The 13,007-nt window shown below is 31.2% G+C and overlaps 1 protein-coding gene across 1 annotated transcript in view; it reads left to right on the top strand.

The window, feature by feature from the left end:
• LOC130444229 (nephrin-like) overlaps positions 1 to 13,007 on the top strand; it is a 748,786-nt gene that overhangs the window by 574,836 nt on the left and 160,943 nt on the right. The window lies entirely within an intron of this gene.

The following is a 13,007-nucleotide window of genomic DNA, read 5'->3' as shown; positions in this document are numbered from 1 at the left end:
CTTCTCTCCCTACATTGCTTCACCCGTATTTTTCATTATTTGAAATAGTGCAGAAAGTCTTTTTCTGTCACATCCCTCAGGACGCTCGCCGATTTTCTGTCATAGCTTCTATAGACTCAAATCTTGGTCTCTTCAATGCTGATTGGATTCGTTATAGTTTTGATTCATTTTCAATCGCATTCAAAGTGTGAATAGAACTACTGCGAGCTTCTTGTTATTGAAATGTGAAAAATTTAGATACAATTTTGCATACCCTTTTGGCATGCTAAAATTTTTCGATATTTCTATCCGTTTTTGACGTGGAAGGGTGATCCGAACGTGAATCATCATCAAAATCTTCTCATCCATCGTGTAAATGCTTAAATCACTCGTGGACGCGATAAAAATTCATTACCATACACTTGTTACAATAATACAAGTTCTGTTGTAACTTTTCAAAGTTTCATGTGAGGTTTCACTACTATCCGTTGCTCTATTTTCACTTTCAATTTTTACGGCAATACAAAAAACAGCCCCCATACAAACGAAGACAACAGCTACAATGGTTTGTCTACAGACACGGCAGACATTGCATTCGAAAGAGTAGGCGCGTACGTACTTCTCTGTAGCATCGCTATTATCGTTACTTAATAACTACACCTCGTATATAACTATAATTGAATTAAAATGAATTTGGAGTATCCAAAGTAAGCATCAGAAAATGCGGTAACTCATGTATAGATTTTGTCACATTATATCATATTTGATTTTACAAAACTTATTCCTGCAAACTATAAAATGAATAATTTTTTAAACAAAACCACGTTTTTTATGACTCCTTGAAAGTCTTGAATGTATTTCTATGTATTTTATATCGTCATAAAAACGCCGGTTTTAATTTTGTTTTATTTAGTCTACTACGCAAGTAGTTTTTGATGACATGAAACTATGAGCCAATGAGTTGTTATCAAGTTTCCGAATTAATGTCAAAAGTGTGGGGTGATTTTCGACTCGAATAAAGAGGAATGTTCATCACTTTATAATCAAATCAGTATAGAGAAAACAGAAACAGCGATCTAAATCACGCATAAATCGAGTCTCCCTTGGGGTGCTCGATGTCATTAGTTAAACATCTAATACGTATACCAATCTCTGACGCTTGACTGCTATGCTGGCTGTGTCGGTTTAAATTACATAATCAGGCCACAGTGATACGTTTAACTTTAACTTCTCGCATTAATCATATTACGTGTCAGAGTTTCCGATGAATGTTATCATCTTGGAATATACACATGCGAGTCTCATACGTATCTATCGATTCATTATTCTTATTGGTTTATGATGAATTGACTATTCCAATGATACAAGTATTTAATCCGTTGTTCCTGCCTTGATACCTTATTCTATTTTTGTGATAAAATTACATACAAATATTGAAGTAAACTGGACATATTTGTGGAAAAAAGTCACAAAATAAACATTCAACATATCCTCACAGTTCTAATAGTACGTAATGTGAAATTTTTGGAAACGTTCGTGATATTAATCCTGAACAAACTCTGTGGTTAGTGGAAACAGTGTGTTCAGTCTTAACAGTCTTACGAATCGATTATTGGCCTACAATAACTAAGATACTAATATGTGACGGATATGAGCATTTTTTTAGATCACGATCACGACCACAAAATTAATTTGTTGTATTTTCGGTGATAGTGAAAGCAAAAAAAAATGGGGCTGATTTTACATTATAAAGTTGATTACAATTCGTTTGCGGTCCGTTCTTGGTTTCGTAAAATCCGCGGTCAAATAACATTCCAGTCACAGTCAGTCTTGAAGAAATTTTGTTTGAGCGAAATCGAAATTGTCACGACTATACGTCGTTAATATTATCTTCTTTATCAAGAACAAAAGATATAACTGTTGGTTCTCCAATTAAAAAGTTCAATGACTTTCTTCGGTCGCGAAATGACATTCGCGAATATTGCAATATATCAAATATTTTAAGGTTTATTTTAAGCCAAATATATCCGATTATTATCGGTTCGAGACTAAATCGTGAGTGAGATTGTCTAATTCGAGTGTGATTGGATTTATATGGATAATATCTTCTTTCGTTTGTTATAGTTACTATTGATTGGAGTCTGCTCAAATTGTCATGCTAGCATAAAACTATTTCTTTATGAAAGTGCCTCACCCCATTTCTTATTGTATTCCAGTGTCTGTGGTAATATACCTAAAATAATCTCTTTTTGTTCAGGATACATTTGACTTTACATGAATTCATCCCATTCCTCCATTATAAAACTTTTTTTCAGACTACCCTTTTTTATTAAATCAATCATTTTATTGCTTTATCATAAGCATTTTGCATTTGATCTTTGGTCTAGTCTTATGTCTCGTTCTATTGAAGTTTCTGTTCAATCACTATTCACGTAAATATTTCCCTCCTATACGTGAGTTTTTTTATTGTGAGATTTATGTATGGAAAAATCTATGTAAGTAGCCAACAACTAGAGTATATCACGACTGATGGTTGAACATACCATCCAACTCAATAATCATTTTTACTCTTCTTTTGAGGTGTCCAACCCCACCTAGAGCATTATGTGCAAGACCTACTCTACAGGCAGTTGATCAGGAACTCCGACTTCGCCTGTAGACGCCCAGAACGTCAATTTATCGGGATTCGTTTCTTTGGAGAATAGTAAGTCTGTGGAATAAGCCAACAGGGCACGTATTTACCCAACACTGTAACCCACAGAAGTTCAAGATCAACATCCACAGACATCTCCACACGGCAGGCACTGCTCGAACTTCTCATCATTACTTCTTACATACAAAAAATTTTACTGAATTATATTAATGAATAATTTAAATTCAAATTATTTAGGTTATTGTCATTAACATGATGATAAGAAAACTGGGAAGTACTGTAATTAAAAAAATTCGTGGATATACTTTGAATCAGCATTTAAATTGTTTGATGTGAACCTGAATATATATGAAAGAATTTAAGATAAATAAAGAATACATCGAGGCAAGATCTTCACCGAATATGAATACGATGTTATTATGGTGAATTTTCCAAAAAATACACCTGCAGTAGCTTGAAAACACGAGATTAGTAAATAAATACATTAGAAATTCATAGATCTCAAATAAATTCAAACCAAATTCAAAAATGTACTGTACTGTGTGTGAATTTTCTTTGTTGTACACTTTTTATTACAACTAGGAATTCGGAGAAAAAAATTTTCTTGGAAACTATAACATAATAAACCAAACTCGATGATAACAAAAGTCATTGTTTTTAGAATTACCGCAATTATCCATAAAATGAAAACGTGGTTAAAAATTTTGTACAAATGAATACTCATATGTTTGATTTCATCTTTATTCATGGATATAAATTTGTAATAAAACTAGTTTTTGGATGACGTTTTTCAATGAATAATGCACACTGATGTCGATTTAATACCATTAAATTTTGCATGAATAAAAACAAAACCTTCATTTATTAATTTCACGTTTCATGAAAAAGTAATTACTATTTTTGATTTAGTATCTAGCGTGTTATAAAATAATCGCTTTTAGTTGCAGATCAATGAAAAATAATGTTTTTTTAGTCATGATCTCGACATTTACTAATTTATTGAATCAATTAACACGTAAACGGTTTGTTGAATAATTTGAATAATGAGTGGAATTACGAGGATGGTTTAACTAAAAGGTGACCTTTCCAATAAATCTTTCAGATGATACCTGTTTGTTTTAGTTAAAAATTTTTCAAATCTGGAAACATAAAGTATTCAGGAAGACACAAGTCAGGTGGTTATGGTGAATAAGTGAAACAGTAACGGAAATATGAACAGGAACATTTTTTTATATAACAAAACCATTTTCTTCAACAAATATAATTTTTCTTAAGGGTATCTACATATTGAATAAATATTATAACGTAGGAATTCAAAAACACTGTTGTCTTGACTTTATTGGTAGAAAAAGGGATTTGCTTTCTTTAGAGCACGTTCCTCGGATGAAAACCATTATTTTGACTCCACTTCTGTTTCTACTACATGATGACTCACCTACTGTGACACATTTAAAGAAAAATTCATTCATCACGCAATCGCGGTACTCACCTTACCGATAAATGATGATCATGGCGATCCCACACATCATTCCCGTTCAGAACTAATCTACATGGTAGTTACTTCTCTGTAAAATTTTGATACTTGAAATGGAGAAAAACAACAATAAATTACCGCGTGGCAAACATATGAAGTCACATTTCTGTCGAACAGATCACGTATTTAAACGTTTTTATTAGAAGAATTATACTGGATAATAGGTATCAGTAATAGCAGCAATTTATTCATCAAAATACAATAATCATCAATAATATTATTCAAAAGACAAACCAGATATTAAATAATATTTAACATCGGAAAAATCATACAAAAATAGCTGGTGCAGTTCTACCGTTAATAATATATCAATAGGTAGTATTTAGATAATTGAAATATAATTTTGAACAATAGTCGTTATCAAAATAAGTATGTATTAACCATATACAGGTTCTAAAGGTTCACACATGTTTATCTTGCGTCATAATTATTTTGAAAACATGAAAAAGTATGGGAATGAAAATGGATCTTCTGAAATGATGTGATACATTGTGTCTTCAACAATATACGTTCAACAGCTAACAGGTGAATATAACACCAAATAGAGCAAGTCTTATAAAAACGTCACCGGTTAATATAGAGAGTGTGTGATATAATATCTGAAACTATATGACATACAGTGCTGTAAATATCCCCATAAAATTCAACCCAATTGAATAAATGGGTTATCAGCTGATCGTGTAGGAGCTGAAAATTTTTAATGCAAATACTACTTCTGTGCAATACGAAAATTAAATGCAAGTATACGAATTTTTGGTGACTAAATAAGGAAGATAGTGATAATTGGATTATTACTGAATGTAGGTTAATAAATATTTTAATAAATGAAGATTTTTTTCTTTGTTACCCCTCTAACTCTATTTACTATTTACAATTTACGGCTATCAAAAATTATGTCTTCAGAATAGGCAGAAAAAGGATATGGAGAGACTATGAAAATAAAGTGTATCTAGAAAATAAATTGAGTCGACAGTAGCATAGAAAATCAGAAAAGATCAAACAAGAAAGTGTGAATGGTAAAAGAGGGTACAAAAGAAAAAAATGTTGTAAATGAGTGATATGAGATTGAATCAATAAAATCAATTAAAATGTTCTAAACGAAAATTTCAATTTTTCGGAAACTGTCGCCAAATTATTGAGCAAAATGTGGAATAGATTCATTGGTAAATCAAGCTTACTTCAATAAATGATTTTATATATTCTAATTTAAAGAAGTGTTAAACTAATTTATGAATGAGAATATTAATTTATCAGTCGTGAACAGATGAACAAGTAGGTAGAGAGGTAGAGCACCCAGAAGCGTCACCACACACGAAAAAGTTATTGATCTCATATTGCATGATAGACGTCTTACTATAAGACAAGTAGTTGAAGATACTGATCTCTCGTACCGTCACATAGTTACTGCTGAATTGAACGTGAGATAATTGTATACAAACTTCAATAGATGCAAACAAACAAATTCGAAAAATATGCACAAGCCTCCTTAAACTCGATATACGTAGGTAAAAGAATGTCTTGCAAGTTCACAACGCTAGAGAAATTGCAGTTGCAACCTTCATCGGAAGAGTGATGCTAATCGTATTTTAATTCAAAACACTTTAAGCATAGGAATGAAAGCGAAGTTGCAGAAAATTATTCTCAATATAACCCATGCAGTCAGAAAGTGCGTCTTTATAAGAGAGTAATATCATGGGCATGTTTCGGGTCAGTTTAGTATCTATTCAAAATGATGTCCATATTTAGCAACTAATAATTACTGACTTTTTCAAAAACCTAAAGAATATTGGTAATTATTGGTTCGCGAAGATTAAGTAATCGTTATTTTGATATGTTTTTCCTATTAATTTCTAAGATTTCTATTCGTGGGGTCAATTGATAAACAATGTCCCTTCTCAATGTTTTAATATGTTCTTAATATATTTGAATACCTTACACTTCGTTTAGTTATAATAATTCACTTATCACTAACACTTAACAAACTTAAATAATTTATTTGAATTCTCGATCACTTTCTATTTCAGTCTGTTCACCATGACTATTTATTATAATCTGAACTAAACTACGCCACCCCATCTCCTTATATATCTCAAAAGAATTTCGAAAACTTCTAGAGAATAAAGAAACAAAACAAATGAGTGAATAAACCTTCCTAGAAATTATTAATGTAAATAAACCGCCTGCTATAATAAAGGGAGGGGAGGCTTCTGCAGAATTTCATGATAGCAGGAACGCGAACTTGCTCGTAACAATTATTAAAAAGTATTAAAAATCCTAAAAGATCGATACTATAAATATATTAACCTTAATTTAGACTATATTGGAAAATAAAAATGATATATTTGCCAATTTTCATTGTAGCTAGTCGGGAGGGGATTAATGTAATATGTTATGAAATTAATAAATGGTTAAAAATGATTAGATTACAATTTATGAAACCAACTGAACCAATTGTGTCAAATGTGCATATAAGTAGTTCTGTGGTTTGGATTATTCATTTTTCTCACTGAATTTTAACAATGAAGAAAACTCTTCAACCATTCGGCAGTATTATTTTGCTCATTTGACTTCACCATGTGGCAGCTACTTTTTTCTATTTTTAGTGAACTGTTCACATTATACTGTAACAGTTTTCATAGACGATTTCTAAGAAGGTCTTTTAGCTAGTTAACGGCAAATTAAAGATTTCCAGGAAATCGAAGATTCTGGAAAGTGATATAGTATATGAAACAAGTCGCTAACAGCCTGAGAGTAGTGAACAATTGGTTTGTTAGTGTATAAATGAGTTACGTATGTACATACACCGTGTATACATCGTCGTTTTTTGGATAAACATTATTAAATACGAAGAACATTACAATTTCATTAGTCACTTAATTGAATCAACTTACAACAAGAAAGTTTAGCGGGCAGAACTTCATGTTGTAATTGAAATAATTGAATGAATTTTTAATAAACTAAGGATGGAGCGATTTCCAATAAATTTGGATCGATCATAAAATATATACATTTCTATGAATTATTAATGACTTTCTTGTATTTATTGAATCATTTATTTCCTAAATAAACACCATTTCCAATAATTTCATTTCTTTGTACTTAGGTGACGCTATATATTTTTAAATACAAGAAAACTACAGACTTGGACCACAATGTTTCTTCGGTTTAAAATAATAATAAGCAAAAATCACACATAGCTGAATTAGAAGAATAGAGTGGATTTTTGTTGTGTGTTACTTCATTTTCACTTAAAAATATCTACTGTGCTTTTGAGATGATGTAGTAAACTGATGCAATATTAAGTCACGAATATTTTCTGACTCAAAAGTTTCAGTTAACATTTTATAGTGTACTAGTTTGTTGTAACTGTGTTTTGCTTTTTAAGTTTAATTGACAAATCTTCGACTACACAGCTCTCTTGTCAGACCTTTGCTATTACATCATTGTTGATGTTGATAAATTTTCTTTAATACACACAGTTCTCATCTGTCGAGTACTATATGTTATTTCTTTCCATTAGCACAAAGTTTATATCATATCCGTGATAAATTTCAGACTTTCTTCTCGTCACCTAATATCCTAACGATTTAGTTCTAACGAAGTTATAGAAAAGTAGATTTCAGATATTACAAATAATTTCTACTTGGAAAATCCGTTTCAATGCAAAACACATTTATGCAGATACAAATTCTTATTTCTAGATAGATCGATCATTGTAAAGAAACCAGCTTTAAATATTATTTCCAACCTGTTTTTTGTTCACTTAATTTATAGTCATCTTCTATTCTCAACTATTCCCATTCAAATTTTTTGTGGTAGCTAATACAACAGTAGATGTGAAAAAATTCGATCGATTGTTGAGAAGCGGCGTTAACAAAAACTGACACTGTTTGTTATTGTTCTCACCCCTTAATGTAATAGTTCAGTAACTCTTCAACAATATCAAAATTTCAACAACAAAAAGGGGTTTCTGTTCGTCGATCTTCGGCTTTCTGAAATCATTTCTACAATCCCTAAAATTTAATTCATCCGATGCAGTGTGATTAAGCCAAATGGATTTGAACACGGAAAGCGACGCTACAAATAGGCCGGTAGAAGTTTGAGTGCTAAAGTTAGTATTTTAAAATATATTCTAGTTTTGAAATCTAAAACCAATACAAAAATGAAACAATAAAATCCACCAGAACACAATAGTCAAGTACGTGTGAAAAATTCAATTGGAGTATAAGTACCATATCAAATAAATACTAAAATCGCAATTTAATTCTTCAAAGTAATAAACACCTTCACCATACCAATCCTAACATATTTATTTGAAGGTGAGGGATAGAATACAGATCTAGACCTACTCAACTGACGACATACATATTCTAAGTCCTTTTGTTGGGTGAATCAATCCCAATTTTCTTGGTGATTCTTTTCCATCGCTTGATCCCCATTCTACTCAGGCCCTTCTCTTCTTTTTTAGATCACTTCGATCTTAGTCTTCCACTTTTCGAAATATTGAGTCAAAAGTACTGAAAATATCAACTTTATGTAATATCAAATCACAACTAAGCAACTTTTATATAAATTTGTAGCTATTTACGAATACAAATACTTCTAAAATACAAAATTTGGAATATTTCTGCTTTGTTTATTTCTGAGACTATTCAGTATGTAATTATATACCCGAAGAGCAAATTTCAAGAACTTTAGATTGAAATCTGTATGTATAAATTTCTACCAGAGATATGATGAAATTATTTTCTCGCACAGAAGTAGCAAGTTCGAGAAATCACCAGATTGTTTATTTTGGAGAGAACATATTCACTAACACAATACTATTTTATTCCACCATAGTACTTTTAAGGCGTATAACCATATTTTTAAGTTTGATTCACTAGAAGGATTTCACACGTATTTTTCCATCTCATTTACATCTAGATTATCTTTTTCATATATTTACAATTTGGATTTTCAATGTATTTGATTCGTCTTATTTATTCACTACCTTCTTCTCTTCACTTTGACTCATTGTTTATTGGTTTATAAGTGAATCCGCAATCTTGATATTGAAGAATTCCGTCCAGATACGTTTCGACACTTCACATTTGATATCCAATATATATCATATGTTCAGGATGAATTATACCTTGAAGCAATTTTGATTTATATAGGAGACGTATATAGAAAAAAGAATGTTATTCATTACCATATTTCCTCTGTCCCTTCATCACTGTAGATTATAAGCGTATCATATCACATATAAAACTATAAATGTAATTGGAAAAGTTTCTTTCGAAGATAAAAGAGCGAATAAATTGAATTATTTTATAGAATTAATCAATTTCTAATAAACACAAATTCATATTGAAACAAAAACTGTTACACAATTTTCTCATTCACTAGTTTTCTGAAAAGAATATGAGACATCTCCATTATTCATTTTGAATGTATATTGATAAGTATTCGATTAGTTATATTAATAGAAAAACAAGACTGACAACAAACAAGATTAACTATCTATTTTCATGTTTTATAATCAAGCTAGAACCATTTGACATATTTTTTATTGATATTTAATTACTATCCCTTCAAATGATGATTTTTAGCTCTTCAGGAGGAAACTACCATACGTTTTTTGATGAAACAATATCTCGTGAAATCTTTCATGATCATGATTTTACAAAATTTATAGCATGAAGATAGAAAGTTTCCATCTATAGAGCCCATTTTGATTATGGAAATCAAAATTTCTTATTATATTCCATTGCAAACTTTTTCTTGAAGTCTGATAACAAATACATGTCGCTAGAGGCCATATATTGAGAAAACGGTGGTTACGGAATAAATTCGAGCCCTATTTTATACAATTTTGATTTGGTTGTCATTGAGTTTTTATACATTCCATTCTCTTAAAGAATCAGCACTTTCTTCTTCAATTTGAACCTATTTTTTGCGACTTTTTCTTTCAAACCCTCCAATAAGGCCACGTTATATTCGCTGTTTATGATTTTATTTTTTTTTTAATATGAATGGATGAATTACAATGCGCATCCAGAAATATTGATGTCATAACCTTGCGTCTTCCCATAGTTGATTCATCATATGGAGTCCACTGGATAGCATCCATTGTCAACTACCCATGCAAAATTCCGAGTTTAGTTCCTCTGATATCTTCAGGGTCTAAGCTTTTATAGTAAGCTTGACAATTCGAAAATCATGCAGTTTAATACTGTACTTTTGCATTGTGTTCAAATCCAAAACATTCTTCACATTTAGCGTGTTACTCGTATTCCAAAAACTAATTTGAAACATTGAATTTTTGCTAAGCCATAGATTCATGAGCGTATGTAATAAGCTCAATTTCATTACTCATACAATTTCTTAAAAATATCAATTTATATTATAAACAAAACCGAACAAAATAACCCATTCAAATAAGTGCTGAATGTTTGCAGATGCATCTTTGCAAAGCATATTTTGAAATATAATTCTTCACTGTAGAAGTTTTGAATTGTAATTTTTTGCAGAACAGAAAACTGAAAATAATCGAGTAATCGTTGCTTGTGTTTTGACAAACTGCACTGGTGCTCGTTTCCAATGTTAGAAAATTACTATTTTAGCTGGAACTCACATTTAAGTAGCTTTGCATGGTCACAAAATGACACTCATATTTTACTGATCTTGTCACAATTTTCTGAAGTAAAACCGGCCTACAATCTAAATAAATGTGTAAACGAACGAAGAGAAAGCGTACTGCCGAGAAATTATATCCATAAAACATAATGAAATTAATAATCTCGGATGCAGCAGTTACTGAACCGGGAAATCACTTAATTTGAAACATATTCTGGTTCGTGATGGCGTGAGGTTTTTGCTCGAATCCCACTGTTGGCTAATCAGATGAACTGTGAACTGTATGATGCGAAAGAACCGAGATTTTGGAGCTATTAACCGCACTCACTTTGTTTAAATGTTTTAAAATTTGAATTTATATCCTAAAACTTTCGAAAAATCTCCAATTATTTTAATGAATTGGTCGATAATACGAACAATGATTTGATGATAATGAATTGATTCTCTTGTCCATCTCATATGAAAATTAAAAATCCTCCCATTTAGTCATTTTTCAAATAAATTTCAATTACCAGCTAGCTATCGCGACTCTTTTATTTTGTTTTTTATGAATAAAAAAATGATTCCCTAAGTACATATAAGAAATAAATGCTGGAAGAAGTTTTTCTAATAAATAAAGAGGAATGATTGTATAATTTTCATTACAAAAAACGGCTAATCCAATTTAAATTCGGAAACTCTTAATTTATTAGTTTTTAAGTTTCTTCTTCGCTGTCATATTCAGAGTTTCTGGTAAAAAAGAGCTTCAATTAGCGGTACAGGCCAAGTGAAACATCAGAACTCCACATTAATTAGTCAATCAAAGTTTTTATCACCCTTATAATTGGGATATTTGGGGATCAAGACTCAAAATTGTCTCAATTAAGGTTTGTTGGATATTTAAACTTTAGAATTAATTGTTTTTAGGACGATATTCAGCAATATTTTGCAATGGTAATATTGATTATTATTTCAGCTTAGCCTTCCATATTTTTATCGTTGGGTTACATATTCTATGAAATTTTTTTTGTTAAGTTGGAAGTAACAAATTAATATGATTTTATTTCGCTTCTAATACTGAACTGGTCTATGGTCTATGGTCTTAACCCAAGCTCTGTACATTGGTAAAACCATTGTTTAGTCTTAAATGCAAAAAATTATTGCACATTTTTCGCACGTAAATGGATTTGAATAAATAGTAATCTCATGGTGCAGGGTCTATACTAAATGCTGGGAATGGTAGGAGCTGAGTACCACCAAGCTCTTTGATCTTATTTTACGCATCTTTCTCAGTATGTGGCTTAGCATCGTCTCGTTCTAAGAGAAGCCGCTCTCGGTTGAATACATCCGGATATTTCTCCAATAAAACCTCACACATTCGGAGCTGTCCAATATATACCTTCCATGTTTGGGTTGTTTGTATGGATCTATTTTTTATCACAAGTTACGATGCATCTAATAAAACGATCTTCTTTCGCCAAGGTAAGGAGCTCTTTACACAACTCTATTAAAAGTTTTGTTCAAATCTCGATTGATTCGTCGACTTTCATAGATCTCACCTAATGATTTCAAATGGCAATGTATGGTATCTTCAGAAGGTCCAAGGAAGATTGATACTAATGATTATTTTCCACTGCTCCCCTTGTAACCTCAATAACCAACGCAGGTTGGTGCGCTAACGATCTTCGTTGCTCTCAATTGTGTCTTCCCGTTCGATTTCGTATATCTTCCTTGCTACCGCGGTCGCTATAAAGTTTTGTTTTCAATAACGTAGTCACCCAGCATAGATTCCATTAAGACAATACCGATCGCTCATATTCCACAGTTGAGTACCCTAAACCATCCTTTTTAGAAACTCATCCGATGCTTCCAAAAGAAGCCAAATAACAATTCAGTTTCGCACCAATAACACTTATTTTATTTTAATTGTCTTCAAATTGTAATAATAACTATTTTCGAGAAGCTACTCCAGGATATCAAATTTGATATTCACTTCATACTATTCAGTAGGAAAACGTATGCGTCGTCAATAAACAAAGAGAGAATGATTAAAATAAAGTAAAGCATTTGTACTCTTCATCGTATTAGAGACTACTCTTAACAAGTTCTGACATGTTCAGGAATTTTCACCAACAACACATAATTTGGTTTCAATTCCACTGTATAACATATAATACAACATATATAGCTTACAGGAAGAAATAACGCAGTAGAATTATTCTTATATAAATTTTGCGTTAT

Source organism: Diorhabda sublineata, chromosome 5, assembly GCF_026230105.1.
Source record: "Diorhabda sublineata isolate icDioSubl1.1 chromosome 5, icDioSubl1.1, whole genome shotgun sequence".
NCBI lineage: Eukaryota > Metazoa > Arthropoda > Insecta > Coleoptera > Chrysomelidae > Diorhabda > Diorhabda sublineata.
The sequence above is the reverse complement of the archived record's forward strand: the minus strand, read 5'-3'. Positions and strand labels throughout refer to the sequence as shown.